The sequence below is a fragment of the Grus americana genome, chromosome 9, assembly GCF_028858705.1.
Source record: "Grus americana isolate bGruAme1 chromosome 9, bGruAme1.mat, whole genome shotgun sequence".
Classification (NCBI taxonomy): domain Eukaryota; kingdom Metazoa; phylum Chordata; class Aves; order Gruiformes; family Gruidae; genus Grus; species Grus americana.
Window position 1 is genome coordinate 22288216 of NC_072860.1, and position 26650 is coordinate 22314865.

At 37.6% G+C, this 26650-nt stretch overlaps 1 protein-coding gene across 7 annotated transcripts in view; it reads right to left on the minus strand.

Moving 5' to 3' along the window:
• NLGN1 (neuroligin 1) overlaps positions 1–26650 on the minus strand; it is a 400680-nt gene that overhangs the window by 64162 nt on the left and 309868 nt on the right. The gene's annotated exons all lie outside the window — the stretch shown is intronic.

Here is a 26650-nt window from a genome sequence, read left to right on the forward strand (position 1 = left end):
TACAGAATTCAGTGGCAGCAAAAGAAAGGGGACTCTCAGGGGACTCCTTCCAGCCTCTGAAACACCATTTGCTCTGCTAGGGAAACCCTCTTTGTGCTTCCCCACGTTTTCTGCCTTCTGCTGCATTCAACCTAGCTAGTTCCTTTCCCGAATCTCTTCTTGTCCCAGTTTCAGTCTTGTCACCTACACAGTCTGCCTTCTTAGTCACCTTCTCATTCCCCTTCCCCACCTACCCTCACATTTTGGTCACCTTGTGCCAGCAGCCCCAATGCTCCAGCACGCTCAGCCCCTGACCTCCAGGGTCTGGCCACCTCCATTTCAATTCCCCCTTCTCATCGTAGCGTCAGAGCATCTCTGTTCCCGCACCTCTGTTCTCTGGACATCTCATATTCCCCATTTCTAATGGCTCCAACTCAAAGAAAACCACTGGCAATAAAATACTTTATAAGCTAATGTATCCTTGAACTGCGCATGTTTAAAGGTGACTGCTGGTTCAGTTGATATTAGTCTGTATCCTTCTAAATATTTCAAGTGCTATTGTATATTTACAGTATTTTTAGCTCAGCTACATTCTCCTTTCTTATAGAAAAAAACTTCCTAATGACTTCAGTGTCGCTATGAGGATCACATTTATTGGCATATTTCTGGTTTTGGATAAACTAATTTTATCGCCTTAGCCGCAGGGCAGTTAAATGGTAACGGATTTACTAATCGCTACTTTAAGCGGGATAAATCTGTTTACCTCCCAAAGAATAGAGAGATCCTGCCTCCAGCTACTTACTTCTGCTTCTTGTCTAAAAGTTTTTACCCCTTCACTAAGAACTGAACGAGAATTTGTTAAAACAAAGGAGTTTGAGAGATGTATCGCAGCAATGAGGAGTACTGGGGAGGTTGGGAGTGGAGAGAGAAATTGCTTAAGGTGGATCAGAAAGAAACTCCATTAATAGCAAAACTAGTTAGAGAATCCTAACCCTCCTGCATTTGTTCCTACCATCTCCAGGAAGGTTTTCATCCCTTCATTTCTGCCACTTTAGAAATCAACTAATTATGTGACCACATTCTGAATGAGAAAGCATGAAATGAAGTAGAGGATAGAAAAAAAGCAGTGTAATAAAAAATTTATACATAAATTTTAGGAGATGATTACTATTGTTATCTGAGTCAAAATTAACAAAACTACTTAGGAGTAGCATGGCCTCTCCCTCCACCCTCCCCAGTGCAACATAATACCAAAAAAAAAAAAAAAAGAAAAAATACAAAACTAGATTTCTAATAAGTATCTACTGGACTTGTGTGAAAGGTGAAATGAGGGGCTTGGACAAGGAGTGTGGAACAGACACTGCTGAAGAAAAGCTGCCTCTCCATAGTGTAGTGTTGTAAAGCCACATGCCAAAATATGTGGGTGAAACCATTTCTTCACAGGCAGAATTTTTAAGACAATGCAAACAAAACAACTTTTCTCCTCTGGATTCATATTTTGATAAAAAAAATCACTCCAATTTTCCATTTAATTCGGCCTGAGACAAAGATCTGCTGTGGGTTTCATCACAAATCCAGCAAAAAAGTTATAAAAGCAGCTCCAAAAAGCATTTTACCATCGTAAGTATCAGGAAAACTCTAATTATAGCCTACATAACTTCTCTGTCAATACTGTACATACAAACACAAATCTTACAGTAATCTGCAAGTAGTCTGCCAAATCAGTACCTCAAATAATAATAAAACAAACAAACAAAAAATCTAGATAAATGCTGCAAATCTTCAGACTGTAGTTGCTTAAGAAGAGAAATTAAATGCCATTACTGGAGTACTTCGAAAACCTCAGGTGAAAAAAATGCAGAAGTGAAAAGATTGTTATGTATCAGGATGCCCTGTATTATCCTAAAAAATTTACTTGTGAATTATATGAACAAAATTCTGCAATTATCCTCTAACACATTCAAGGTTATGGTTGGACATGCTCTGTGTTATTTTTTCAGTACAAACCTTGCAAAGTCAGAGGCCCTGTAAATGAGCAGAACATTTGGATGGTTATGGAAGACCTGAGCAGTGTGTGCAAAGCTAAATCAGTCATCCAAAGGTGCACAACTCATCTTTGCACTGAAAAAAACCCTCCAAGACATACAGACAGACAGGAAATGTGATTTTTCCCCCCCCGCCCCTTGCTATTATTGATGTATCTCAGCTGCAAAATGGAGATCCAGATTTGTGTATAGCTAAGTAAAGGATTTAATCTCAGGCCAAATATTTATTTTATACCCAATTCACCTTTTGCCACCACTGAAGTCATGGAAGATATGTTTCTTCATTCAAAAGGGATAAAATTAAGCAATTAAAAATGACTCCAACATTTCTTGAACTTTAATCTCCACATCATCTCTCATCTGTCTTGTTCATTTTGTGACAGAGTGCGTTCTTCCTTCATTGTTTACACATTCGTGTTGTTACTGCTTTTAACCTAGCAAAGTAATATACCTTTTTTTTTTTTTTTTTTCACTCCATGTCAGAAAACATCGTGTAATCAAACCCTGGTTTTGGCAAGAAATGAGAGTTTTCTTATAAGGTTGTAAGCTTATCAAGGGTAGCTGTTGCAGTGCTGCCCTTGCCTCTGTTTAATGAGCATTAATTATCATCAGCATGAGGGAAGAGAAGTACAGTAGAGTTCTCTTGCTTTGGGAGGTCTATCCCCCTATAATTACTTAAAAACAAAGTCACTTCAAACTTGAAGGGCAAATTTAGCACATAACAGTCATGGGGAAATATTACAAATCATTCCCCACTTTACAGCCTCTCTCCTGATGAGGTTATTACAGGGTAAAACTGAAAAATCAGAGGTTAAAATAAAACCCTTCCCCGTTGGACCGAAAACAGCTTAAGACCAAAATAATCTTTTTGACTTTTGTCATTCCATACAAAAGAACTTCCTTTCTTTCCACAATTTTATACTCCTCTAGTTCTTTTACTAGTCACAAGGTAGATTTCAGCGTCAATCTACCAGTTTTACAAGCTGATTGATGCCAAACTCTGTGCCAACTGCTACCCGGGGAGTTACAGTTTACTCCTCCTCAGTAGTGAAGTGTGAATTGAAGGGCTGTGGTACTGTGTCAGCAGTGGTGCAGAAGTCTTCCAAGCTTTCCAAAGCACACACGGTGGGAAGAATACGAGGTGATGTCCAGGATGAGGAACAAGGAAAGGCGTGGAAATCTCTCAGGTATGCCCTGGGGAGGAGGGAGGTTAGACTGGAGGGCTTTAAATCTTTTTGTGGCTGGATTCATACCTCTCCACATTAAAACCAATTATTTTGTGATGACTAGATACTCTTAGGTTATGGTCACCTTGTTGTGTTTTGATGATTTCTTAGACTTCTATTTCTACATTTTGCTTCACTACGTAGGCTTCACCTCCCAGCAAGTAGCATACTTCAGATGCTTTGGGGAGTGGTTTGGTTCTTCCTCCCTATTTCTGGGGGGGAAGAAGGATGTAGCAATTAATTACCTTGCAAATACACGATCATCTCTGGTCATCTATCATCCATGTAGTGTCTCTACTGTATTATGGTTAACGTAAGTCAGCAGACACACGGGTCTGTCATCCATCTCTGTAACACATCTTTATAGCAAGATGCCTGTGGGAGATGATGTACCTAAAGCAGACTTTTTGTCTGAAGGCATTAAAATCAGTCTTAAAGTCTAGCTTTTTTTACTCATGGGCTACGCTGGTTCCTACGCACTGTGGCCCTGACAATGAACAAAACCGGGAGAGTGAGAGTGGAGTTGAGCAGTGGTTACACTCTGCAGAAAGTTCCTAGCCCACAGCTTCTGCACATAACTAACAGGCCACAATGGTTGAAGGCAAACTGTGTCCGTTTGGGAATTTCAGAGTAAATTGCATCCTGGGACAGGGCTCTGACAAGCACTCATCGCACTCAGGACTGGAGGACAAAATCTCGGGACCTTGGGCGTAGGAGAAGGTCACCCAGCCTGCAGCTTGAACTCTGATGCATTTTCACTCTCCCGCACGTTACGAGCAGCCCCTGCTATACCAGGGGTACATGCTGGTGTGTTGACCTTGATTCTTTTATTTTCCAAGCTATGTAGCACATTAGTAGAGGAAAGCTAATGCAATTGGCATCAAAGAACTTACATGCCGTCTGATGGGCTGGCGAGCCGCCAAGCCTCTAAATCCACCATGTGACTGACAGGACTTCAGTCCCCAGGAGAAAGTGATTTTTAACACAGTTTTCTATTTCTCTGAAGTTATCAGCAGTTTCATTCAGATCATACAGATCAAATGCCTTCAAGGTAAGTGATTATTTAAGGAATTATTTTCAACGAGAGCCTTTGGTCCTAGTGTTTGTTCTGATAGTAGTTGGAAGGAAAAAAATATACTTTGGTTCTCTGCTGTTGAGCTTTTTTGTACCAACTAGTGCCAGATGAGGCTCATGCTACACACACACACATGCAAAATAATAGTTTGGGCTCTCTATATATAAAAAAAAAAAAAAAGAAAAAAAAAGAAGAAAAAAGCAAAGTTCAGAGTTAAATATGGTATTTCATGCTAGGGGGTCACCCTAGCAGATGAAGTCAAATCAATATATAAAAAAATAATCTTATATCCTTACACTGCAGTTGAAAATACCAGCATTTATTACAGCTGCATCCATGGTGTTTGCCTACCAAGTGCTCAGACAGGAGGAGGATACCGGGATTCAGCAAAGCACTGCAGCATGTACTAACTTTCCTCATAAAACCCGTCCTGAAGTAATAAAATTAAATCACCTCAATGGCTTGTAATAGGACTTTAACTTGGCTAAAGCTTTGAGGTAAATCTGCCTAGACCTTTTCCTTACAGTGAGTTCACAAAAAAGACAGACAGTCTCTTAAAATTAAAAAGGCCAGATATCATTAGGATACGAACCAGAATAATTAACTCTTTAGGACAGAGAAAAGTCAAAGTGATTAGATAAGACAGAAAATGCATGAAAAGTGGATTTAGGAAAGAAATCCTCCTTCCTCCTCTGCCCTTCAAGGCTGTTCCTCTTCCCCAAGCTTGGTGTCAATCCCTCTGTAGCTTGCTGGACTGTGGCAAGCACTGTTCTGCCCCTAAACTCCCGACAAAATTTCCCTTCTGTAGTCCAGGGGCCTGGGGAGTGCCTCTTCCCAGCCCCACTCAGCATCTCTCTGGTTTTCCCGTGCTGTAGGCTCTCTCCTCTCCCAGTCTCCACGCTCTCACCCACTTTGCTGCCTCCCCACATCCCTCCTGGGCACGGACGGGACTCCGGAGCGGCGGCATCCCCTGCCTCACCCTGCGTATTGCACAAGCTGAACAAACCAGCGAGACAAGCTGCCATGAGACCGAAATCCAGGAATCCTCATGTGCTTTGGTGGCCAAAATTTCTCAGCAAAGCATACACAGTGCATCCATAAATCTTGGTCCAGGACCTGTAAGGAGCGCTGCTCTTGTTTAAATCTATGCCCCTCAGAAGCCCCATCGATTTCAAGAGGATGACTTCGGCACGTGAAGTAAAGCACATACATTTTGCGGGCTGTAGGTTTAGCTTTCATAGGAAGTGATAAAGGAGATTTACAGCATTGCTTTTTCATCTGGGTTTTTACCCCATTTGTCCAGCTGGGTAGAAAAATGACCAAAGCCAGCCAGTAACTATGGTGAGTGTCCTAACAGGATTTCACTGCACAGGAATATGAACAAGGTAAAAACTATTTGGAGCTCTCATATTTACAGAGACTTTATGCTCCTTTCCTTTCTTTTTTAATGTCCCAGCCAAAGGGCTTTGGGTTCCCAGCCAAGTCAATGATCCTCTTAAGACCAAGCATTGAAGAAATGCCTAATGAATGACAAACCCTGCCAAAATACCTAGCAACTTAAATGTGAGATACAAATAAAAGCAGATACACACCCTTTGCTCCCAGTTCCACAAAAACAATCCATTTGAAATCCTGTATTTGCATGGAATTGGTTTTGCTCATTTTTACTACACAGTAGAGAATAAATAATTAGGTAAAAATCTGGTTAAAATTCTCTGTGCAATGTTAATTTATCTACATTGCAGTTATCTTGTCTTCTAATTTACTAGTTAAGCTCTTTAATATATACTTTACAACGTCTGAAATCCAGTGCAAGAGAATCAATTTTGGTATGAGAGATTCAGCCAAGGCATTTGTTAGGGTTGTTTTTTTTTTTTTTTGGAGTGATTAAATACTTAGCGTAATCTGCCATCAAATTATTTTTGGAGTTTAACGCGATTTCTAATTCTGTTATGCACTTTGAAGCATACAAAAGATCTTATACGAATCAATATACGATCATATTGATTTTATTCATGCTTTAAATATTATGGGTAAGGGGAGGGGCAGAAAAAAGGTGGACTGACATCTGCTTTTTCATGCCAGAAAATAGCATGGCTTCAAAAATTGATTGGAAATAAATAAAAGCTAGCCTCAGGTGCACATTTTATATTCCCAGAGATGGTTTTGAAACATAATAAATTATTGGAAACAGAGGCTTTGCATCCAGCAAATTAAGTCAAAAAGCCCTCCAAGGCCAATACCACTTATGCTCTGCACATTACTGCCAAAGATAAAGCATTCATTAAGGCTACATACTAAAGATAACACAAACGTGCGGTATCAAAAGGAGTTGGGTCTTTGGGAAAGAAGTGAAATGATCTATTTCCATTTCTTTAGCATACGTGGTAAACTGCTTTTAGATATTGCTTTCACAACTTATACAAAATCAATAGCCTCCGTTTAAAATGTATAGACTGCATAAATACACTCAAAAGACCGGGGAGAATGTACTATCTGAACTCAAATCCAAGGTCAGATAATCGCAACTGAATGCAGCTGGAAAAAATCCAGTCCCTACAAATGAAATGCTAATAAATTGCATTGCAGAATGCACTGTGTAAAGAGAACGCTAACTTCTTTCTTCCTTAAACACAAATTGGATCCATTTCACACAAAATACATTCACTGAAGATTTAGCGTCATTATGCTGCATCATGTCTAATATTCCATAAAGTATATTAGGAAAAGAACAATTTGTTTTCTAATATGCCTAATAGAATGTGATTTATGATCCTAAACACAAATTGGTCAGCATGCTCAAGATGCCTCTCTCTGCAAGCAGTGAGAACTTGTTTTAAAAAGATTTTTCGCTTCAACTGAAGCAAAAATTAGCTGAGTAAGTCCTCCTTGAGAAGTGCATAAAACCATGTATCCAGATGGCAGTGAACTTGACATTAAATGAATTTAAAATTTAAGGGGAAAATAACACATTTTATATGTCTAATAATTTATAAAGAAAAGGACACGGGTTTAAATTTTCCTTTTTGTGACAAACTGTAATTGTTACTTTGACACAGTCTAGTTTATAGTTGCAATGAATGTAGCATCAGAAAAATAGGCCTGAAGAGCTCAGTTAAGTATTTATAGACCTACTAGAATTATCTATATTCTGCTTGAAAATTTTGCAGTATATACACATTAAATTGTAACTTTATAACCTTTTCAGTCTAGTGAGTAAAGTTTTAAGTCGTCACTCATAGACAAATCTTTTTTTTTTTATTACTTCAATTCTTTCAAGTACTGAAAATGGAAATGCTTGGCATTGTTTACAACCAAAACTGACTTGCACTCATCAGCACTTATGAGATCTAAATCTAAAAGCAGGACATTTTAAATGTCAATTGAACCTAATGATCTAAGATTCAGGGGAAAAAAAAAAAAAAATAATACAAGTACATAAAGAAACCCATTCCCAGGTATCGGGAAGAACAGATACGGAAACTAAAAACGACGGACATTGTCCGAAACGCAGTGAAACAAGTGCACAGACTTTTGCCTGCTTCAATGCCCTTTGGTTTAGACTGTATCGTACCTTTACGTGGTGCTGGTGAGCCTTAGCAATGGCTTAACTGGGACTTAACGGAGAATCACTGTAAATAAAAACCAATTCTAAAGTGACCAGTACTTGAAATGAAACCCCTTTTATTTCATATCTGTTCTGATTTGTAAAATTGTAGAATGATCACTTACAGTTGCAATGTGTTTACAATGCAATTTAAACAAAAATTTCACATAATTTAAAACCCATCAGTCTTCTTTTTAAAATTTGTTCACATTTATCACTGTTGGCATATTAGATTACAAAATTCTCTTCTAAGAAGTTAGTTCCAAGTGAAGACAAAATCAAAAGTATCTTACTGAAGACTGTCAGAGGAATTCTGGTTAATAAAAGCCAAAATGATTTTAAAACTATTTTAAAAGCAAAAGTTAGAAGTTCTGCCATTCTTCTCATATTGAAGGTGTAACCTAAATAAATATTAAGTATTAACTACCTGAAATTAGCAGTGCAATGAAAAGTCCGCTTTCCTGCATTCCTGTTAAGCACTAATAGAGTTACTCCGCCACAGCGGTACCGGATTCTGAGCAGCATACACTGAAAACTAGAACGTTAAGACTTATCACTGAAACACCAGTATGTCAAAAGCATGATTTATAAAGCCACATTTGCCCTAGCTTCCAACAATATATGTATTCCAATGGATCCGATTTCAGCCAGACTGTCAAAACCCAGTATTCCGTTTGAAAGAGACGTGTTTTGCCAACATCAACAAGAGCGTTTCAGGGAGTCTTCTCTCCCCCCCTGAAGTTGTTAAGTGCCAGACTAAGATAAGCAAAGAAACCAAAGCTGCGGTCCTCTCGGTGTAAATAAGAGGCAGCTGCTGCCAGGCTGCCGGTGCTGCTGTCAGGGAGGGTCTCGGGCTTCTGGATTAACTCCATCCATTATTGTAAAAAATAACCCGAGTCTTGCCACCTCTAGGGAAAGCTAATCTGGTTAGTTCTTAGAATGCGTGTTTATTTATATCGCATAAATACACGGCAACAACTTCAGTGTAATAAATGCATGCTACCATTGTGCTTGGGTGAGGCCCTTCATTTATTTTGTACTTCTGCACGCTTAGACTGAAGAACGTGTAATTGTGTGTTAGTCCTGTGCTTCCTATGGGGAGTCACACTTGCTATTCAGTACTGCTCAGCATTTTGATTCAAAGCTGTGAATTTTTTTGCCCCTTTAGAGACCACAGGTTCTCGTACCAAGCTGAGTTGATGCCACTGCATGCTCAAAACTCCGTTTCTTTAGAGAAGGCATCAGACTCCGACTGATAATGAACCTTGATTTTGTAACAAAAAAATCTAAACCTACGCCATGCCAAATTCTAATTTTATGTTTCAAATGACACGGCAACAACGTATTGACCAGTTCCTGTCCGGAGAGAACTGGAGTTAGCAGTTTCCAAGCTATATTAGAAAACTCTGCAGTAAGACCTGAACTTCCATCTGTGCTACTTTAAGACTTGACTTAATGAAATGCTGACCAGTGCCAAAGAGCGTCTCAGAGCGTTCCATTCCCAGCGGGTCCAGCCCCCTCAGCAAGACATTCACGACACACCGGAAAATGTCAAACACTTTCAGAGTCAGGCACTCGCTCTGTAGTCTCCTCCTCCGAGTCGATTAGTTCATCATCATGACAACTCGTGAACTTTTAATGCTCTGCAAACATTCTCCAATGATTAAATCAAGGTCACTGTACTCATAGCTGTTTTTATTCTACACCTCAGCAGATGTGAAGGCAGGTTGTAGTAGGCACTCAGTTTAAACCACTCTGTCACTTGTCGTTTGTTTAATCTACTAACCCAAACAAATTAATAGTGTAAGAAACGTCCTCAATATACATTTGAAATATCAGATGTTTTTCTTCATATACGATATGCACTTATGTAATAAATTTTAAAGTATAATCACCACAATCAGTGATAAAATCCTTATAAAAAGAAATGGGATCAAACTACAAGGTATTTTCCTGTGAAGAAAATGTGAAGCTCTACCCCATCTTTGAAACTGTTTTGAGTCCAGACCGAAGGGAGCTATAGTCTTAAACTTCATTTCTTTATCTGAAGCCTGGTATAACTAATGCTGTAATGGAAGTAAATGAAAAAAAAAAATATGATCAAAGCAGAAGGGATTTTGAAATGAAATGAAGAGCAACCAGTGGATCTTTAAGTGGAGGCAGATAAGTCGTCAAATAAGGTATAGTAAATAGCAGAAATTAATCTAATAACTTCCTATCAAGCTGAATCCATAATGAAGGGAAGCCAACCAAATGAACATTCAGCTACAAAGAATACATACATATGTGTGAAAGAAACAGCTGGTTCCCACATACAGCTCTGTCACAAAACACTTCATATACCTCATATACCTCTTTAGATATTAGAATATGAATTTAAATAATTCCGTGTATCTACCATACTATAGACATAATAATGGAAACATAGAATAAGGTAGAATAAATTGCCTTTCATTTCAACAGGCTAACAAATACAATAGCCAAAACAAAGGCACTAGTGACCTTATATACAGAAAGTTTCCCTGGTTTTACACATCTAATAGAAACATCTACTCACAGAAATACAACCAAGTGCAATAAAGAGTGTGGTCTTGTCTCCGAGTCACCTTCAGAATTTAGCGTAGATTATCACTTAGAAGAGTCCTGACAAAGCAATCACTCAATATAAAACCACTCTCTTTGATCAAAGAAGTTTTGTAAAGTGTTTGCAAATTCTCTCAAAAATTACTGCAAAAAGTCATGGTGATGGATACGTGTACGTCGAACCCTTTCTTCATATTGTCATTTGGAGCATTCAGCAGCTAATATTACAATTAACTTAATCAAAATGGCAGACCTAAGGTATTAAGAACCCAAATTATATATTTTCAATTTCAAATTTCAATTAACTTTGTATAATACCAGTAGGTATTACAAATACCTATAAGCAGGTATTATACAATTACACCAGGAGAGGCCTTCTGCCTCTAAGAAACAGAGCACGCGACAGATTGGCTTCGATTTGGTACGGTGAATAGCAATCGCTTCAGGCACGGAGCAAAGAGGGGCTGCGAGCTAAAGAATTTCTTCCCCCATAAACCCGCCTGCCGAAGAACGAGTCAACGCGGCCTCTGAGCACTCGCGTGACCATCCGGCAGCGGTCAGTTTGAACGCTGGGAGAAGAAAAGCACGCCTTTGCAAAAGTAAAACATTCTCCCACAAGAAATCTTGAGCCCCAAACCCTTCACTTGCTCAACCGCACCGATTAGGAAAGAAGTAACAGAATTAATAATACTGTACATTTGTAGGTGTGTGAGTTATCTGAAGCCCTGGAGAATTTCAGGTTTAATCCAAATCAGCAATTTCGTGCAGCACTGAACTCCGGTGAACGTGGGCTCATTCTTAACATTCCCGATGTCAGAAGCATTACATTCGCTATCAGGTTTGGATGAGATATGTGCATGTTGATTGAATTAGGCAGATTAGTTACCTCCTGATGGCAAGAAGGAAAAAGAGAAGAAGAATGAGAGCTACCTTGTGCCACGGCACTGGCTGGCATGTACCCAGATACGCCGTGCTATCAGCAAGGCAGGAGTGTCGTGTTGGATATCGGTAGTTAACAGTGAAAGAGCACGAGCCTGATGCAGAGTAATTCTAGGTAGGAGTTGTACTCATAAGAGCAGAAACTTCCATTTAGTAAAGCTCGGCATTAGCCAAAGCATCTACAATTGTTGTGAAAACACCTCCAACATAACTTGAACAATAATGCGCACAACCGCAAGCTGCAGAAAGATTTATGATCATACCAGGCTCAGCCTTATTTTATAGCTGCCATATGAGATTTTATTTCTGGAAAGAAGCGGCATTGATAAAGAGGTTTAATTGTCTGTCAGCATGCCTTATGCTGCAGTTACTTCATTTACTTCAAGCCTGAATTTCATTACTACTTCAATTCTCCAGGTTCCCCTCCATCTCGAGGTGGGTGCTTAATTAGAGCAGCCCTGGTAATGCAAGCAAATACAGCAGACTTTCACTTTTTTTCTCCCCCTGTCATCCTGACAAATCTAATAGACTATTGATTTTCCATCCTCAAAGAGATCAGGCTCCGCTTTTACCATTCAATCATGATATTAGCTGTCCATTAACTCCAATTCCCCGGCCTGACAGCTTGTGGACACCTCCAAGGCTGTTCAATCAGCCAGCCAACACCGAGACAACAACGCAATTACAAACCTCTTCTAGACCGTAGCCCAGGTCCTAACCTTCCGCTTTCTCTCGCTTCCTGAAAAGTTTCCGTTCCTATTTTCGTATTTCTTAGTTGTCAACTTAATAATACTATTGCTTATTTAATTACTGCGCCTGAAAAGAAATATATTTCTGATTGACAGGATGATTGTGTTATTCCCTAGCAAAATCATCATTTTTAAGTGAAGTTATTTCTTTATCTCTGCTGCACCTGTAATAGCTTGAAACTAAAGCAAGCACTATAAACATTTGTTATTTGTCAAAGGAAATAAATTTGTCAAATCTCTGAGTTCTTCATTAACTTCAGCTGTGCAGTTTATCCTGCCATTTCAAAAATCACAGTCGGGAATGATTAGTCCACTAAAGAGATCACTCAGTATTTGGTGAAAAGACAAGAAGGGTGATAATTTTATGGTTTCCCCTTACTTATTAGCCAGTCCATTTCATGAAACTACAAGGAATGGTCAAGAATTCTCTGACAACTGTTCTTCCCTCCAATATCTTGGGATTAAAATGTAAATTTAGCTAAATTAACTCTACATTATTGATACACCTGTTCTTTACATACATTAAAGCCCCAAGTTTTTCTTTTTTTTTTTTTTTTTTTTTCAAGCTGGTGACAATCACCAGTGCTTATCAGCTCACGGTATTTCTGCTAATTGCAAAATGAACAGTCTAAGTATTTCACTCTGAGTTTTAATAGCTTGTAACAACTGTGGCATGAATGACCTCAGTTTGTTAAGCACAGCCATGCAATTTGGCATGAACACAAAGAAAACACTTGTAGCTTATGGGAATATCCTTATGTAGATAAAGCGTGCACGGAAAAGTAACTGCTCATGCTGATCTGATCTATGGGAATGCAGCTTAAATGCTGGGGGCGGTTGTTTTAGACCAATCAGCTTTCTTTGGTTTTATCTCTAATCACAATGGAAGACTCACGTGATATTTTTTAAAGCTTTTTGTTTGTGAGATTTTATGAGAAATGGGGCATTTGGGTGTTCACTTAAGTTCTGTCTGCCACACTACATTTGACTCAAATATTTTACAGCTGAAATTCTAACGGGTACCAAATTCTGTGTAATTCCACCTTTAATTACTTGATGATTGCATTGCACAGCATTTTCCCTGTGTGTACCAGGGGATGCAGTCAAGCAACAGTGATCACTTAGGATAATGTACATAATAGGTATGAAAAGATTTTGGTTCTTTGGTGAAGAGGTGGGCAGGTGTTTCAATGGGAATTATTATTTAGCTTTAATGAACAAATGACTGATTTGACATACTTTATTTTGAATACAGACTTTTTTTTAAAAAAAAAAATCAATGTTCCATTTTAAACAATAGATATATTTTCAATTATTACTGGTAATGTTGTTAATAAGAAATCTGAAAGTTTTTACAGTGCATATTCAATTAACTACTTCTGTAAACAGATTTTCTGTTCCATCCCAGAGATCAGGGTTGCAACTAACGCCACTGGTTATATTACACGTTATGCATACTATAATCAAGTATTTACCATGTCTTCCAATCTGGCCAAATTAATACACCTCAAAGGACAAAGTTCATGTCCTCTTAATTTCTCTCTAGGATTCTTCGAAAAAGAACTCTTAACCTAGCAAAGCAAGTTTCTGTACGGTGATGCAGAAAAATATGAGCTGGGAAGAATGATACTGTCACAATAAACCCATTTCTATTCTAATAAGTTGATTTTATCAAGGTCTGGAACACTAATTTACACAATACCTGAACCCTATGTTAAATATTTGACCAACTGCAAAATTACTGCCATCCCTAAATTGCACAGCAGGTCTACTGAGATATTAATAGTAGTTTAGCAGCTCCGTTAAACACCCCTCAGAGTAGACTGAATTTAAGATAATCATGTGGTGGCACTACGTACAGTTGGCAAAATTCAAAGACTCTATGCAAAATGATGGGAATTAAAACTATTTATTGTCAATTTTTGACATATCTTTCATACCTCACAGCCTAGTTGATGGTAAATCGAGACTATGTAATTTTTATAACATCTTCTTATATTCGTATTCCCACAGATCTCAAAGTAGGTCTGCAGGAAACATATTCTTAAATTAAAAGCCAGCGTTTGATGCAATCAAACGTTTTGAACTCAATCCTCATTCATAGACATTATAGAAGGGTAGAATTTGTGTTAAATGAGATTTTCCTCTCCATAATGTAACCAGGCAGGAAACGGGCATAATGTGTCCCCTTTGATGACACTCTGCCTACCTACTCCTGAAAAGAGTTTAGCCTCTAAAACGTTGCTATAATGTCTTTGGCGAATTACACAAAGTTTGGCTGTGTAATATATCGAAAATACAAAATATACTCTAGCATAATCTCTCCAGAATACTAACAACACAAAGACCATATTTTATTATTTTCTGTATAGATTCTTCTCTGTTCAAGAGACAGTTATAATTTGACAAGACTTAAACTTCCTGGGGAGTAACAGATGTTAAGAATTTTTCCACCAACCATCTCCAGCAACTCCTTCCACAGCTAAAGGCTGAGCCTCTGACCTGAATATCTCGTGCAATTTTTGGGGTGCATCTCTGCAGAATTCTAAGGTCAGCCAACCCAGCAGGCTCCATAACAGCTGGTTATTCCCTTTAGTGCAGCAAATTTGCCCGATTCACTGATTTTGATTCTTTGTTGCATGAAGTTTAGATAGCCTCCAAGAAGTGATACCCTGCTTCTGGTGAAGAGCTGCACTATAATTATGACTGAATTAATGAAGTGGTCTCAGAAAGAAATTAAATTACAATATTAGTGATCAGACATGGAAGCAGGACAGAAGAAATTTTGCATACAGAAATTAACTTCAACCAGAAAGCAGACTGAAGATGAAAGAGTTCTGTGGTACCAGTCCAAAACAAGCTTTTATTTTAGCAACCAGCAGGCTCTTTGCCAGCACCTGACCCTCTCTCACAAGCATGCCTGCAATAATCTTCCTTCTCTCCCTCTCCTCTTCAGCAGTTTCCTCCTTACTGATTTCCATTTTGATCTTTAGACACTTCTTCCCATTCCTTCTTTGGCATCATCTGAAACATTCTTGCAGGACTAACCTGGGAACCTGAAGTGGTCTCTGCAGCTTGGCACAATCAAAGTAATCATAGATGTTTGTTAAGCACTGTGGGGGCTGATTGTAGTTGAGACACTTTCAATTGAATGTCTAAACCAGGAACCAATTTAGGACTTTAAATTTTCCTTGTTTGCAATGGTGCATCAGTTCAAAGTTCCAGCAAGAAGACCAAGGATTGCATGGTGGCAAAGAAGCTTGGAGCAAGGTGGAGAAAGCCTTGGCTTGCTTTCTGACTAAAGACTAAGATATTTCAATATATAAACACAAAATAAAGGGAAAGATGACATTAGTTCTGGTATAATTAATGACTTTTTTTTTCTCATTAAATTCTGACTGGATCGCTGAATATAAAGAGCCCAGAGACTTACATCTTTTTTCCAGGGGGACCTATTTCGGGACCAGAGAAAGGCTGTGTTGGCCAAAGAAAATCTGCTGATCAGATCTCTAATCCTTCCTTAGTAACCTTGCAAACTTTGCATCTACTGACATTATCTGTGCTCAGCCTTCAGCCAGGACAGAGGCTGGTGCCACCAATGCACTGTTTTATCCGAGACAAATTAAACAGGAACGTATAAACACAATTTCATTGAAACGGCTATGATGATGACCTACATATACAGGAATAGATTTTGTAATGGAGATGTAATTTCAAGCAGTAATGATGTTAGCTTGCCAACAAATCTACTCAATATGCAACTCATTCAAATAATTTTAAAAGTCACTGTTCTTTCATTTATGTAAAAATAGCCTTTATGTCCGTTTATACAGATTTTAGTATACATTTATAATCAGCCTTCGGCCTCATTCAATAATCTTTACGTGGATTCGGTAGTGCTTACTTAGGTAGGTACAAAGTCAGCAGGACTACAGGGGTGCTTAAAGACTACCAAAATGAGCTAAGGTTTAAAAAAAAAAAAACAAACCAACAAACCTGAGTCGAGACAAGTCTTCACTGAAAGAAGCAAATGTGTAGTTACAGTTACACTCTCATTCAGAGACTGAAAAATTAAAAGGAGGGACTGTTCTAAATAATACATTCTATTTCTAAAAACCTTGCACATAGTCCTTTTTCATCTGCTGACCTTACCATAGGGAAATTTGCTTTATCTCTTTTTGATAAAAATTACATACCTCATTTGCAGCCTCCCAATCTGTTTCATCTGGAAGCTTTTTTATCTATTCCCTGTAGGAGGAATTCCTTCTTTAGACCTTTAATTAGGTGGTTTTGCCTTGACCACTGTAGCTTAGCTTTAGTTTAGTATTCCAACTCTAAAATGGCCACTTGTGTATTTGCACTCCAATATTGACCCTACAAATTTGTCTCAGAATTTGTTGCAGTGTTTTAAAGTGTTGGGTTTTTTTCACCTTGTTCCAGTTCACTGGGGATTTTTCCTAAGAAGATAAATACCATTCTTTGATGAACCTTGATATTATTGTCTCAGAATTCACCACTGCTTCTTTTGAACTACACTGAAAAAAAATGGTTACCAAAGTACAGAGTTCACTTCCATCTTCTGCAATGTGCTGTTTCACACATCTCAGTACACATTTCTGAATTAGCATTGCTACAGGTTACAATTACAACTTGATGTGATTTATCTACTGAATATTTCATGTATTTTTGATACTATCAATGATAAGATTTGAATTAATTGTTCACAGGCATTATCTCAAAGACCAGTGAATAATTTCATCCTTCTGTGAATGTGTTCAGAGTCAAAATAACAAATAAACCAAAAACCCAACAACAAAGACATAGAAGATATCTCACAATAGAAGATAGCTTCAGATTTCTGGTTTACTTCAGGCTGGAAACTTAGGGTCATATTTTAATGTTGAACCCTAACTTAGGGCATTGTTACTTCTTAGTGCACTTTGGTTTGAATTTTCATTTGCATGCAAATAAGTCTCTGATTTATGGCACTAGTAAAGATACTATTCAATGACTCCTATTTTTCAAATTGCTTTCAGGGTATGTAAAATTAGATAAGCAACAATTTTGTCTAAGCCTGCATGCTGGCAAAATCCAGTAGAGTATTAAAGCATCACCCAGCTTTTTACTAAAAATATATATTTTTTTAATATAAAAATCATGTTTTCAAAAGAGCTTATTACTTTAAAAATATGAAGAAATAGGTCAATACTTTAAAAAGCTTGATATCTTTGATTATCTAGTTCTCTGGAATAATAGAAGCTGCCCAGGCTCTTCATTCTCATTTTGCTTCCAAGAGACTAAGGGATTTGTGGTAATGCTTGAAACGCACACCTGAGTTTTATTGAAGTTCAGTTATTGGTAACAAAACTACACCTACAAACTAAAGGAATTAAATGAAAACAATAAGGAGGAATAACAGTATATCATTCTTCAACAAAAAATCACAGTTCAAAATTATTTTTTCAACATAGCCAATCCAAAGTTGGTTTTATACGGTTTTCTTTATGTTAAAACAACCATGACATGACCTAATAAACGATATGTTTACTGAAGAAACTATAGACTTAATTTTTATCCATTTAAATCACCATTTTCCATAACACCTCCCGTACCTTTATAAATTACTTGGAAAACGTGCTAACAATCAATGTCTCCATGTTCTTGCAATATTTAAGTTTGTACTGGCACCATTATCTGTCTATCACAATTAAGGTTCTGGCTGCTTACTCATGAAATCCAACGGAAAGGGAAAGGAGTGAGGAACAGTAGGGAGAGCAGCACGAGAGCATTTGCTAAGGAATTTTCTTGTATTGTCCTTCCATGCTGGAAGAAGCTGGACGAGGTCTCAGGTCAGTTGGTGTGACGTTCTTAATTAGAAATTAAAAAAATTTTTCATGCACATACATGGTGTGATTCACAGAACCCCATTTTATCTGTCACGTTATCTCCAGATGAAGAAATGCTGTCATTAGTTAGATGACTGCGCTTCAGATGAAATGAGTGGGCAATCGCTAATTACAGCTCAAGGCTGAATTTTCTCACAGCCACCCTGCTGTACAGGAGGCAGAAGATGGAAATGATGTCACCATCAAAACTGTCACCATTGCTCCACTTCTGGTGATTTCTGTGTCCATGGAAGAGCCACAGAGAGGACCAGGAAAACAGCACGTCTGTCCAGCAGAAAATGGGAAATGCAGGAGTGAGAATCTGTCCACCTGAAGCTCTGTAGGTGGGCATCAGTTTCTTTCGTTGTTCCTACTATGCATAGCTTTTACCACGTCACTTAACAGACTGATACACAGCCCAGATGCTGAAACTGTGTGATCTAATTATGCAGAGCATTATGTTTTGAAATCAGCAATTTATATTGGAAAGTGCAGACTGAAAATACTTTGATTTCAACGCTCTTCTAAATACAAGCCTGTCATTTATTGTGTATATGGTGTTCCTTTTTATGACAAAGAATTCTTGTACTTAATCTTTGTGTGTGTGTGTTTAGATTTCCCCAGGGCAACAACTAAATTAATACATACCTCATGGGAAAACACATGTTGGTAATAACACTGTAGACAAATTAGGTAGATAACCTGGAATCACAGTCAAAAGTAATCAGATCAGTGCTGAGTTCTAGGACAGAAAATGGTAAGTTTTGCCTTCCATAATATTTCTCAATTAGGTTTCCCTGTATGACCTAAAGAAAGTATTGCAGAAGACTTTATACAGAGCACGCTTACTAGGGAAAAGAGATTTTCTTTGCTGAATAGAGGAAGAATAAACTTTTAGGTGTAACTTCAAAATCCGCCATTTGAAGTGGGAAGTCTCAGGAGGGGAAGATTTTTCTGAGTTATAAACCAGGTCTAGCACTAAAAGAGTATAGAGTTAGGAATGCACAAATGGTATTATATCTTCGCCTCCACCTTTTTCTTTAGAGTCAGAAACATGTCTACCCGTTAACCAATGGAGTTTTCACCTTGAGCCATGGATAGCTAAGCCACAGAACAGTAAACCATGCTGTTTCCAGTCAGCCTAAATTTCCTGTGCTCCGTTATAGCCTATTATGCTAGCTGCAACCCCTGAGCCACTCTAAATAAATCTTCCTCTATTTTGTACTTAGAGTCTCTAGAAGTCTAAGACAGTTATGCTTTCCCCCCCTTATATATTTACAGCCTGATTCTTCTTTCTTTATAACAGTGTAAATCAAGGGTCACTCCAATGAAATCAGCACATTTGTGCTGATGTAAAAGAGGCATTAGAGAGATATCACGCCCATTGTTCTGATTGTGTTAAAAGAAAAATCTGTTATGGCCAAGCATCAGATGAGAACAAAACACCTCCTTCAACATTAGATATTGTTAGAAGTAATTCAAAGTTTGCTGATTATTTCTCATTTTTATGTTCTTATAAGCTACGTATGCAATATATACTTCCTTCCCTATCCTTTGAACAGATTGAAAAGGTTTTGTTCACATGGATGTATTTGCCAAGACAGATAGAGAGAAGTGACCGCACAAAGCGTGAATTAACTCAGTGTCTATTTTATAATTAAATGCCATCTAACATGATCCATTTACACAGAGAAGACTATTTCTTAGTACGAGTGGGTGCTACAAAGATTATGAAGATCTGAACATGGATATTTATAGAGAGAAGATAATTTCTTTCATTCTTTCAAGTCCAGAAAAATATGATGGAAGAAAAAGATAAGTCACAAAATGAAAGAGGGACAATTGCCAGCCACAATGGAAAGCTTTTTGCCCTCTACTGGCAGGTCTTCATGACCATCAAAACCCCAGAGAAACAGGGGCACCTCAATCCACATTTTACAACTTATCATACCATCCCACCATCATACAAGACCGCCATTATACTATTTCTAAAACCAGCTGGAGAAAAATACACCACAAACAGTTATATTATGTATAAAATAAAGAAACTGTGTTTTATAAAATTGTTATAACATGGCTGTCTTGGTATATGACACCTTCCAGAGCACCTCTAAATAAGCATTTGAGAAAAGCAATCTGACTAAATGGTTTTAAAGACAGGTTATTTATTTATTACACAGGACACAACTTCTCACATTATTGCCTCAAGTGAAATAAATGCTGATAATGCTCCCGTCTCTGAAACTGAACACATTTATATTAAAAATGTAGAAAGTACAGTATACACTGAGGTGCAATCTATTGACTATGTCAGTAATAGCAGCTTTTTCATTTTTCCCCTTGTAATAGAAGTCATTGCTTGCATTCAGAATGTATTGTCAAGCTTTATTAATCTCAGCACAGAGGCCATCCTGGTCCTTGAAAGCTATTGATTTTTTTAAAGAGGTGGTATTCTTTTTCTATGGCCTACTCGAGATCTATTTCAGATCTGTCATAAAAAGGAACCTCAAATTACAGGACAACTTAAACAAAGCTTAGCGATCAGTGATGTGTTTAAAGTCTCTTGAAAAGCTTGAAAATGAATTATAATATTTTCAATTTAAAAAAAAAAAGAGTTTCTTTGCAGGTTGGCAATCACATTGTAAGATGCTTGTCTCATTATTCTCAGATGAAAATTGATTATTAGACACTGAAGGTGATAGTCTGGGCAGAGCTGAATGCATGATCTAGAGAAAGGATTGAGAAACGTCCCTCTGAGCTCTGTAGAAAGAGCAGTCATTTTCGTGTCTTAATTCCAGAGCTGAAATTCTGAACCTAGTGAGGTCATTGGGATTTTTGCTATCTACAGGGGTGTTTGGTTAGGTTTTAGTTAACCTATGAGTGCACACAGGAAGCATGCAATGGTGTAGGATACATGACTAACTCCTCAACAGTCATCGTTTAGATTCAGACTTGTTAAACATAAATTCGCTCCCTATTTTGCAGCATTAACACCATAATATTCTTAGAGTGGATGTCTGCATTACCTGTCTGTTAACCGTTGAGGGACTGGAGCCAGAAGATCAAGGCCTTATAACCATTTCAAATACAGTTGGCTTTCTGTCATGTCCCTGACCTACCTGCATCCCTGTTTCTCTTTCAAAAATTACTTTGTCAAGTGATTTGCATGAAAGATCCTATGCAACTCTTATTGCTAGGAACAAGGACCAAATATCAGCGTACATTACTAGAATACAAGATTTTATACAGCATGTGATGCTTGAATTCATAACCATTAATAGTTATATACAGCGGTAAGGACACTGAGATATGAAAACACCTGTTTAATTGTTTTTTTTGTGGCAAATATCGATAGCCTGAATTACTTGACTTTGGCATGACTATATGCTTCTGCTTCATTCTGTCTTTGAAGAAATGATATAAGTATGTTACATCCTTTAGTAAAACAGAAAAAAAAATATAAAGAAGAGACTCGCAGTTTCGTGGCTTTACATTCGGGTGGCATAGACAGGGGTATCAACTTGTTCTTACTACTTGGATATAAAATAAAATCTCTCCACAGAACTAGGTACTTGTGGCTGAAACTCAGTTCCTGTAAAAGCTTGATAGTTTGTGTGTAGCAAGTTAATAGTAACACTGAACAAGATTTCGCTTGGCATTTTTCAGTTATTAAGTCACGTTGGAAATAAAAAAAAGCAACTCCGACAGCAAAGTACTGAGACTTAAATCTTGCAAGTGATGTGCACAAAATGAAATATAAACCAGATGCAACTAATGAAATAGAAGCCAGCTCGAACTCTCTGTGATTTACAATTGAAATTTGATAAGCCAACAAATGCTTATACAATAACTTTTGTGAGTTTTTTTAGGCTTGATTTTTAAGTTTTCTTTTAAGAAGATGAAGGTAGTTTCAAAAGTTTAATTCCAAGAATCTCATTCAAAGCAATATGCTAGAAAGCTGCTATCGTGTCTTACTGTAAAGCTGGCTAATTAGAAGAACTCTTTGTAGGACAAAATAATATTATGTATTATAGTAGAAGACAATAACTCATTACTAAGTTGGCAGCTTCCCATTTAATAAATTTATTTGCGATTACTTTGGGGGTGAACGTTGCTGACAGTCAGTTCAATCAACATATTTTCTAGGAATGTACTTTAACTTTCTTGCACCATTGCTTGCGTATAGGGGGCACTAAAGGTATGCAATGCGTTATTAGAATCTATTTATTATATTCCAATTTTTAACTGATTGTATTTATGGTACGCACTATACATAGCTCAAATGTCACCATAGTTTACTATATTTGTTCATTTTTGCCCATTCTGCAAACACGAGATATTATCAATTGTGATTCAAATTCCAGAAAGAAATTCTCCTTTAAGCTGGAATACCCAAGAAGTACATAGGAATTTGGTGTCTTGTTTTCTTCTTGAAAATAAAAGCTATCCTTTACCAGACCTTTGGCCTATGAAAATCAGAGTGTTTTTCTCCCATATGAATTGCAAAAGACGACCTTAAATGTGTTGAGTAACATTTGAGAATAATTTATGCTTTTTTCAAAATGGGCTCACATAAAAGAGAAGCCTTCTTGCAGTTACACAGTAAGAGTACTTTGTTTAATACAGGGAATTGCTGTTGAAGTCAGCGAGAATTTTTTATGCCAAAGAACTGTAGAACTGAATAAATTTTGGATAATTTGACAATTCAAGTAATCAAGGCACTCTACCATACATTCAGTTCCTTCCAGACTGAAGTACATGGTGACAATATCCTGTTTTACTACATTATAAGATGTTGGGAATAATTAAGATTCTGGGAAAGACTTGTAGCATTAAATGCCACCAATAGCCTTTAACATTATATGTTGATGGGATGACATTTTGGTATCTTAAATTTTAAATTAAAAAAGAATTGCTGTGGCCGAATTTCCCTTAATTTATAATTTCTTTTACTTTTTAGTTTTGAGACTCAGCATTAGTAAATATGGCACATATTGATTAAATCTACTTTGAAAGTATCAAAATATGTCTTTTATTGAAACAATACACTCAGTCACACATAAAATATAGAAAATTCAATCTAGGACAACTGATTTTTGTTAATCAGTCTAGTCCCTAAAAAATCAGATCCTGAAGCCAAATAGCATAGCTGCTCAGTGTCTGTGGATGATATAGTCATGCTTTCCACCAGAGAAAATAAGACCAAAAGCTCCAAAGTTCTATAACATAACTAGTTAAGTTCATCATCTAGGAAAGCCATCTCTCTTCTATGGCCTATTTTATTCTGCAGGAGAAATTTCAGACTAGTAGTTGTGTCTTTACCTAGAAGTTTTACAGCTCTACTTCCTACAGTCTTTCATGCCTCTCTCAGATCTGTCCATTAACAAGTGTTGAGTAATAGGCCAGAAATACACATATATACACACATGTACGCAAGCATTTATGTATACATTTATGCATATCCTCCATTCTATCTTGCTAGACATACTAACAATTTCGTAAACATGGTGATTTTAATGACAGCAATAGAATAAGGAAACATAATATAAGAATATTGTAATTATTATATCCCCATTTAAAGGAATCCCTATGACAGCGGTGTTTAATTATAAATACTGACCTATTCAGTCTGTGAAACAATCTTCCATCCAGCAACTGTATATAGTAATGAAGGCAGCGTTACGCATGTGATAGCTGCTGGAAATTCATGATGGAGATTAGGGTTGGCACAAGGGCATAGACCTAGCCGGGAATACGAAGGAGGGGTAAAAACTTTTACTGGTCTTCAAGAGTTAATGAAGGAAAAGAAAAGACATCTTATTCTTTAGTAGAGTGTCTGAATAGGAAAATTAAGAAGAATTTGGATTTTACTGTGAACCATGTCAACACAGTCCTCATTCGATCTACTACTGCTTTGTATAGACACACTATGGTTTTTCCTTTCAAAGCATGTCGGCAAGCTGCAGACTCTCAAAGTTTTAAAAGAAGTCTTTGTCCATACTAAATATAATTGGGTAGCCCTTTTAATGGGTACACTATGGAGAGCCTAGGTTAAAAATAGTTGAAGGTAGTAACAACTGCTGTCAAAGAATTTTCTGGCAGTCAAGTAGTCCCTGCCAAGTGTTGAAGGTCTTGTATCTGATGGCTTGAGCCCTGAGAAAGTGAGATACAGCATACTTCATCTTTGGTGGAAGCTGCCTGGTACCAGGCACCTCTCTCAACCCAATCTTTTGCTGGCAACATCTGTCACAGCACTGCATTACAGTGGTTGTGGGGTGGTGGGAGAAATAAAAGGAAAATAAGGAAGAAGAAATACTTTACCACCCAGTAGTTCTTAGGTGTAAACTATCCGTTCTGTAAAACTTGTTAAATGCCATTGCAAACTGCATCTTTTTACCATAGAGCTGAAGTTTTGGTAAGACCTATGAGTGCAGTATTTGGTTTATGTTAAAAACAAGAGCTTGGGATTATAGTTCTTCCTCCTTTTCTTCCAGCAAGGTAGAAGATGCTAATGGAAAAAGGCAGAACAAATGGGCTCTTTATTTTTGCAGGACAAAGAGCATTTAAACTTCATCAGTAGCTCTTTGACTGCCTTCAAAGCTTGTCTCTGACTAAATTAAAGCCTCTGCTAGCTTTTGATTTGTACTACACTGTAGGCTTCCCATTGCACTAGCAGCTGAATGCATGTAATAGATTGTTACCTTAAAATAATACAGCTACTGAAAAAAATCAGAATTAAGATTTACGAATGGCTATGTTATCACTCAATGCAAAGTAGCGTCGCTTCCCTAAGATCAATTTTTATTATGCTACTTTACAGTGGCTCAGAACCTGCCCCCTAATTCAGTGAGCTAGTTCTGAGAGAAAAGTCTTAACCTTACGCTGTATAACCAGGGTAGCACATTTTGAGGTCACTGATAACATAAAGTAGTTTAACTGGAATTAAAGTGATTTTGTGAAGTTAGAAAAGCACAACTCTGCAGATGAACCAGCAAAATTGCCCCCAAAGTAGGAGACCACTGATCCTGATCTCACTTAATTTAAGAGTCACTTCTGCGAAATCTATGAGGTTATCCGGGTACAAAAAACCCCAATCACGACAATAAAGAGGAGAGCAAAAAAGTGCACAGAACGCATTTCCATGGCTATACACCTGATGTATTGGCATTTCTTCATCATAACCTTACAGTAACTGGTTAACACCTAAGCATTTACATATGGGGGGTTGGGGAGTTAACGTGCTACTAAAATAAAAATGTACATTTATTTCCCCTTTCCCCACTGCTCTCACTGCAAGGCTGCCTCTGCACCTCTCCTGAGTGAGGAAGAGTTGGAGCTGTTGGAGGATCTTGCTGCAGAAACAGAAAGAAATGGCCTTTTAGGCAATCTCTTTTAGATGCGAGAAGGGGGTGAACAGTGCTGGTTTACCCCATATTCTTCCTGCACGTGAGCGTAAGGTGACAGGTAATAGATCGGCATTGTTGAACTAAAACAAATGAATTTGCATTTTGGTCCTTTACATCTGAATTACACTTACTCTACTCATACTGGCATCATCTATCTCACTTTTCACTGAGGTTGCGCTACAGCTAATAAGTTTTGAAAATGCTTTAAAATCTCTCATTGATTTTCATTAAAGAAATCCAAATATGAACTCACAAGAAGCTCCCTAATGATAACTAAAACAATAAGCTTGAAATGCTGTAGCATTTTCTTTTAAAGCAGGGCAGTTTACCTTGTCTTCAGTAGTTAGAAAACAAGAAAATATTTCAAGGAGATGAGCCTCACTGGAGATAATATTTCTACAGCAAGACCAAGTGCCCTTAGTGATGAGAATATCCATGAAAGAATTCACCCAGAAATGCAAGGCTGCTCACAACAATTTGCACTTTGAAGAGGGTGAGGACAGAAAGCAGAGATGAATGTACTTTTGGACTCATTGGAAATAAAGCTGGATTGCTAGAATCGGAACAATAAAACCTATAAAAGCCCTAGTACATGCAGGAATCATGTGCAAGGTTATTTACCACAGGCACTTGCTAAAATCGTAAACACAGGACCAAAGTAGCAAAGATTCACTAGAGGCTGCAAATAAGGAATGGAAAACCTCTACCCATGCTTTATAGAGAGAAAGAACAGTATGTGGTCAGACTCAGCTAAAGCTATATTTTATCATCTGTTTTATTCATTCGTTATTTTATCATTCAAATGATGAGTTTTAAAGCAACTGATTATTTCATTCCTATCATTTAGAAACGTGCAATTTGAAAGAGACATTAGGACAGTAGTAAGCTAGGAGACAGAAAAAACCCTGTATTAATCGTAGATACAAGAAAAAACATACATGCTTAGTGTGTGTAAGAAATCTGAAATAAGTTTGCTTTGGCACAGCCATGAGACAAATCATTCCTGGAGGTGGCAGAAGAGATTAGTCATTATATCAAACTATTAATGTCCCAGTTGACTACTTCATTCTCCAGCAGGCAGACCTGCTTTTCCAAAACAGTTTTGAGAACTCACATGCTACCATATAAAATATATGAATTGAGCAGTAAGTGGTAG